This window comes from Hyalella azteca, unplaced genomic scaffold (assembly GCF_000764305.2).
Source record: "Hyalella azteca isolate HAZT.00-mixed unplaced genomic scaffold, Hazt_2.0.2 contig6075, whole genome shotgun sequence".
NCBI lineage: Eukaryota > Metazoa > Arthropoda > Malacostraca > Amphipoda > Hyalellidae > Hyalella > Hyalella azteca.
In genome coordinates, this window is record NW_025936244.1 from 1,908 (window position 1) to 9,621 (window position 7,714).

The 7,714-nt window shown below is 34.6% G+C and overlaps 1 long non-coding RNA gene across 1 annotated transcript; it reads right to left on the minus strand.

The window, feature by feature from the left end:
• Positions 1–391: 391 nt before the first annotated feature.
• On the minus strand, positions 392–5,414 carry LOC108672436. Its single transcript, XR_001930893.2, has 3 exons — positions 5,064–5,414; positions 1,102–1,158; positions 392–454 (listed from the first exon to the last, which is right to left on the minus strand). It is a non-coding gene; the product is annotated as an uncharacterized LOC108672436 (long non-coding RNA).
• Between the last annotated feature and the right edge of the window lie 2,300 nt (positions 5,415–7,714).

The following is a 7,714-nucleotide window of genomic DNA, read 5'->3' on the forward strand; positions in this document are numbered from 1 at the left end:
TATAACAACATACAGCACACAACATACAATAACATACAACATATAACAACATACAGCACACAACATACAATAACATACAACATATAACAACATACAGCACACAACATACAATAACATACAACATATAACAACATACAGCACACAACATACAATAACATACAACATATAACAACATACAGCACACAACATACAATAACATACAACATATAACAACATACAGCACACAACATACAATAACATACAACATATAACAACATACAGCACACAACATACAATAACATACAACATATAACAACATACAGCACACAACATACAATAACATACAACATATAATAACAACATACAGCATATAACAATATACAAATACCGGTGTAGTGGGCGGGGTTGTAGTGGGGCAGGGAGTCGGGGCGAGTGTGGGGGACGGGGGGCGACATGTCGGGGCCGCTGCGACTACCTGTCATAATTAAATTCATCATTATTATTTATATTTATTATCATTTAGATTATTAATTAAAATTAATTGTAAAATCCTCATTATCTTATTAATTGAATGCATTCCATTTACCATTTTTCATTTCATTGATATTTCATAGGGATTACATTTTCTTAACATATTTCTTAAATGATAACTCAAAATTTATATAGATGCTTCTTTTCCTATAAAAATATATTCATAAATTAATATTTACAAGAGAATCTTTATTTCCTAACATCATTTCAATGATAAATGATAAAGATTATTAAACTGTCACCCAGGAAAATATGAGTGTCTATGAGAAAATATAGGAATTTCAATGCAAGAATAGGTAGATGCCTAGAGAAAATAGGTGCTCAGGAAAAATATATGCCCTAGAGAAAATAGGTGCTCAGGAAAAAAAATATGCCCTAGAGAAAATAGGTACTCAGGAAAAAATATATGCCCTAGAGAAAATAGGTGCTCAGGAAAAAAAATATGCCCTAGAGAAAATAGGTACTCAGGAAATATGCCCTAGAGAAAATAGGTACTCAGGAAAAAATATATGCCCTAGAGAAAATAGGTGCTCAGGAAAAAATATATGCCCTAGAGAAAGTAGGTGATATCTAGTATTGCACATCACTCACCGAACCCTAGAGCGGAGGGAGCCGAGGGGTTGTAGGTCATGGACGATCCGTTCACCTCTGCAAATAATGCATAAAAATTAATTCTTAAATTAATTAATTAATGATTTAATTTTTGTTTATTAATAAATAAAATTACCTAATTAAATAATATTGATTAATATTAATTAATTAATTAATATTAATTAATTAATATTATTTAATTAATTTCATAATTAAAAGATCTGAGCCTACAAATCTCAATAATAATACAAGAACATGTATATAAAGGTACAGTCTTGTACACAACTCGTGTACGTATTTTAATGAAACATTAGTAAAGAAATATACTAGGGCCCATAATATCAATAATATGCATTTAAAATTACTTTTTAAAGACAACACTCCTAAAGAGGCCAGTGTCTCTGATTTTACACATCTACAACGAATTTCTATTTTTATTTTCAAATATTGAGAAATTAATTTTTACATTTTTTAATATGAAAAAAAAATTAAAATTTTGTAATTAGGTATTTATTCTGTCAATTGATTCATGCATTGTCTCCAACTTTACGCAAGTGTGCAATATTTCAGATCAATTTGACAGGTAGAAGTGTATTAAATATTGATGATTATAATATTTGTAGCAGATAAACAAAAAAAAAAGACAATAAGTGAAGTAAAGAGAAGTGTTGTAAAAATAGTCAAGAGTTTGTACTTGCGTTAGCCAATCACTGATGCCTTGTCGAGCTAAACCCACCAATAACAGCCAATAAATTGGTCCCAGCATCATACATGCATACAGATCACACATAGAAACAATATGCAATGAATATATATTTTAAGATAGTACAAAAAGCAAGTATATGATTATAGAATACTATAAAAATTACAAATGTACAGATGTATTTATAAAATAGCCAAGACATGGTGTGTGGGGTACTAGCATTGATTATCTCTTCATGACATTGATTAGTCTTAAGAGTCATTAAAACAAGTTTATTCTCTAAAATATTACTTTATTAAGGAACTATAATCATAAATTTATTACAATCACTCCTCATTCAAAACCAGGCTTACAATAAATTGTCATTTGTCACATGTTTACTAAGTGTAAAGTTGACCCTAGTGCTAGATTTGACTAAGTTTAAATTATTATCTCCATTGTATTTATAGCCTCCATACACCAAAATATGGGAGCTAGAGCTGGTATAATAACACAATAATATTATACTGCCAATATAATAACACAATAATATTATACTGCCAATATAATAACACAATAATATTATACTGCCAATATAACAATAATATTAAACTGCCAATATAATAATACAATAATATTATACTGTCAATATAATAACACAATAATATTATACTGCCAATATAATAACACAATAATATTATACTGCCAATATAATAACACAATAATATTATACTGCCAATATAATAACACAATAATATTAAACTGCCAATATAATAATACAATAATATTATACTGTCAATATAATAATACAATAATATTATACTGCCAATAATGATATATAATATAATAAACATATAATAGGTACCTATATAATAATATAATAATATTATACAGCTTATTATGATTAGTAATAAAAATGGGGATAGATTTAAATAAGTGAATGATAGATAGAGAATAAGACAACAAAGTTATTCATTGAGGATGGATTACCATTTTTAATCTTATGAATCAAATTTATTAACTGCAATGTGACAAATTTTTGATAGATTTGGAATTGTGCAAATTGAGTACTATGCACTTTTGTAAACAATTAGATAGGATGGAATTGATCTAGCGGGAACCTTGTAGCTACAAAAATTGCGGAGAAGCTGTGATTGCAGCTTGAGAAGTGTAGATATATTCTTAGTTGTACGACAGAATGTTTGGTTTAAATAGTAATCAGTGAAGAATTAGACAAAATTTAGTATTGGAATTGGATAACAAAGAAGAGATATACAAGCAACAACCCCTGCTTAATGGAGAACTGGCAAGGAATAAACCTTCCTTTAGAGCCGTGACTAGGGCTTTTCTGCTATTTTTGTAACCACAAAATTCCCGCTAAATGAATTACCTCTCATCTAATTGTTAAGAAAAGTGCTCAATCAGGCTAAAAATCCCAAATGTATAAAAAAATGTTGTCACTTGAAAGCCACAAAATTTCAATAGGTCTATATATAAAAATTTATATTAGAGAATTGCAGCTAGAAAATATTAAAATAGATCATTTTAGAAAAGAAAATTTTCATACAATCAAAATATTGTGATATTAGAAATTGTGATATTAGAATCAATATTTCAGAAAAAAAGTAGGATTTTTTCAATCCTGATTGAGCTGTAACTAGTCTAGAGCTTTTCAACCATTTTGATGAGCTGCAAGATTCTTGCTTGATGAATCTACCTTTGGAACTGAGAATAGAATTTCACGCCATTGTTTGAGCCCAAAGCAGAAAAATAGCACAGAAGCCACCCATGAATTACACAAAAATGCCCTTCAATACCTATTTGCAATACCGGGCAGAATTTTCCTACAATTGCAGGTAAAAATGATCATTTCATGGGCAATTTTAATAAAATTGTAGGTGAAAATAGGCCATTTTCTTACTTTTCACATAATAAATCAAGAAATTGGAAAAAAGTCCATGGGAACCCAGAGTGTAAAGTATGGCACAATATAGGTCTAAGACGCCATCTTCATTACCCCAAAGATGCCGAGGCAATATTGAGGGAGGATTGGAATTTTCCTGCTTGTTTCTGAAATCTTGCAGCTCCAACATGACAAATTTTCATTACATTTGGAATCTTGCGGCCCAATCGTGCACTTTTGTTAACAATTGGACAATTGGATAGGAGTTAAGTCATCTGGCAGAAATCTCACAGTTCTGGAAATGGCGGGAAACCTATAGTCGGGGCCCTAAAGGTAGATATTTTCCATGCTTGTATTGAGGCAGATGGCAGTTGCCAATTATGCTTCAATTATGCTATTGTGATTTATGATTGTTATGGTCAAACAGATGAATGACCAATGTTTGGCACAGCTGTATGGGCATTACACTTGTCACAGCCAAAACGGATGATTGGCACGGAGAAATGCGCATTATAATAACAGCAAGTGACATGCAGGCAATCAAACATCAAAGCAAGAGCAATCAAAACATTTGCAATAGAGGTATTCCTGATTGCCTTATTCACACTTCACAGTTTGTGATCAATCATGGATACTGATTCAAGAATCAAGATGGCTGATGGAGAGCTTGAAAAGATGCAAATATCTCAAACTAAAAGGCCTAACTTTAAAGCCAGGAAAGGAACATGAGAAATTTCCCAAATTTACAAGTGTTTTTGTCCTAGGTAGACCTATTTACGGGTGGCTTCTGCACAATTTCTCATCTAGGCACTAAGGCATGTCATGAATGTGGCCAATTTAACCTGTTCTGCTGTTCAGTGTTCACATGGTCTTTTCCAAATTTATGCAGTGAAAAATAACAAATTACCTCTTTTAACCTGCAATTTCAGCAACATTTGGATCAATTTTACAAATTAGTTTGGAGAATGGAGATACAAGTCATGAACCCTACAAAATTTCTACTAGATAAATTAGCTCTTTTGAGTCTTTTCTAATTGTTAATAAAACTACATGATCAGCAGATTGAGCAGAACTGCCAGAAGCAGATCACGCTGCAAAATTAAAATGTACTACCTATTAAAAATTAGTCATTTGCATTTTGAGCCATGCAATTTTATTCAGAAGCACATCAATTCCAATCTAGCTTGTAATTAGGAATTTTCCAATCCTGCGCAGAGGCGGCAGCCATGGGCAATGGAACATTAATAAAAAAAATTAAACAATGTGTAGAATTCATTCATAATTTTCCACAAGCACAAGCCAATGAACTGAATGAAGCCATCAATAATAAAATAAGATTAAACAATGTATATTCATTCATAATGCCACAAGCCATACCTCCTGCACTGAGATCTCCTTCCATTTTGAGGATTTTCTTTTCGCCCAAGCTAGGTTCTTAAATATTTTTTCATCACCTAATGAGTGAAAACGAATGTTGTGCTACCGTCGCGTGACAGGACTCGTGTAGTTTCCGGTATAGGAGAGGCTAGGCTAGACTAGACCCATCACGTTCGGTTCCACTATCTATTACGAGAAATGCAATTGTTAGAAGTTGAAGTCATTAAAAGAGATAGTAAGTTCTATTGCGCGTTCATTATATGAAACTAATTTACTATAGTGATTTACGTTCGATTTTGTTGATAGTCCGCAAGTGTGACACGCATACGCGAGGTCACTTCATTCTGTACATTCTCGGATCTCGGTAGCGGTGTCCATAACATAACATAACATAACATAACATAACATAGTGATGTCGGCTCTGAAGTGTAGGCCTGATGTGGCCTGTCGCCGATTCTTTTCCATTTCGTGCCTTGTTTATAGAATCTAAACTCGTGTCATTTGACCGGATCTTTTCATGACTGGCGATAGTTTGAAGAAGCTACTAGACTTCCACCGGGTTCGATAAGGAGCTAGGCATTTCAAATCTGAACATATATTTTTCCATAGCTTTATCTAGTCTGTTCTTGAACGCGTTCATACTTGGAGCGCCAACGATGTCATCGGGAAGGCTGTTCCACATGTCGGTGATTCGAAGCGAGAAGAAATTTTGTCGCGTGGAGAAGTTGCAGCGCAATTTTTTTAGCTTATAGCCGTGGCCCCTGGTGTTGGTTCTTGTTTCAAATTCTAGTAACCCTTCAGGGACCTTGTATAGACCATGAGTATACTTGTATACTTCAATGAGGTCCCCACGCAGACGTCGATAACTGAGGCTTGGAAGCTTCATAATCTTCAATCTTTCTTCATAGGACTTGCCCTTCAAGCCTGGAATTATCCTTGTTGCACGTCTTTGAACATTCTCTATTAAATTTCTGTCCTTTTCGAATCTCGGTGACCACACAACGTTTCCAAACTCTAGACTCGGGCGTACGACGGCAACAAACAACTGCTTCATCGTTTCTGCATCTAGGAACTCGTATGAGCGTCTGATTAGTCCAAGAAGTTTGTTGGATGTGTTAGCTTGCGTTTCAACATGCTTAGAAAATTTCAGCTCCTTGTCGACATAAACTCCGAGATATTTTTCCACACTAGACTTTTCAATCATTACTCTCTCGTTGCAACCATGTCTTCTCATACTGTAATCTTGCTGTTCATTGTTCTTCCCGAGGTGAAGTACTTTACACTTGTCAGCATTAAACCGCAGCTGCCACGTATCAGCCCAGTTAACTAAGCTGTCAAGATCATCTTGCAATTGCGCTTTATTTGACGCATTCTTCACTGTATTATAAACTTTTGTGTCATCGGCATACATGGAGCACACGCTGGATACTACTTCTGGCAGATCATTTATAAAAGCAACGAACAAAATAGGCCCCAGGACGCTTCCTTGTGGCACGCCACTGCGCACTCCAGATTTGAAGTAACGAGTTCAAATTTCCTTATTCGAAAACTAAACAACAGAGAAAAAGCAATAATTTCATATCAAGGCATCAATAATATGATGATAAAATATATATATTATGGAAGACAACTGACGTCTTGACTGTGATCGTTTTAGGGCAGAAAAAGTCATTGCAACCTCGAATGCGGTTAGTTCAGAAAACTCATACAACTGATCTTCCCAAACGTACCGTTAGTAATCAGTAAAACGCATTTGTTTGAATTCTTCATGTATTCTCTTATACGCTTCTCAAAGTATGCCGAAGGATTGTTTTGAATCGTAATAAAGAAATTGAATAGTGGAATAGGTTGTGAATAGCATATTAAATAATGGTATATAAGTCCATATTATATTTGTCATGTTCAAATATCGTTTACTGGGTGCAGGTCTGCCAATTGCGGCTGGCGGTGCCTGAATGTGGGTGGATGCTGTTGGTTAGCACGGCAAGTTCGTTGTCAATTGAACTGTTTAGCAGATAGAAGATGATTTGATAAGACATTCACATATCTTCGCGTTTTTGTTTTTCTAGACAATTTGGATTTATGACAGTCTCATTCATGAATTTCTTCGATATCTTGAGTATTGAAGTGCAGGTTCACATTCAACCGTGTGAACAAATCAAATATAACTCAGTACTCACAGCAGTGAGTGACAAAGAGCGCATTTTCTCGTTGACGAAAAAACATGAAGTCACGGACGGACGGACAGACAGACGGACATGGCGAGCACAATAGTGCATTTTTTTCATCAATGAGAAAAAGTGCTAAAACTGGAGCATTGAGTTGAGTGTTCGACTTTGCACCAAGTTCTGAATGTTCTGCGATGCTAGGAATCGACGTCAGGCCTACAGCTTAATAAATAGAAAAAACCGCTATTCTTATTAGGTGAACGATGGCGGGTAATTTTCTTACTTCTCATTGGTATACGAATATTTCCTGAAGGATACATACGCTAAGGTGAGCAAAGGCCCAGTCACTGGGCAGGGTGGCCCAGACTGGGCAGGGTGGCCCAGTGGTTACAGTCAGTTCAGAGTACCAAGATTGGAGCAGTGAGTTGCGGGTTCGATCCCAGCTCTGTGCGCCAGTTTCTGGTCAGAATCGGCAAGGAGGCC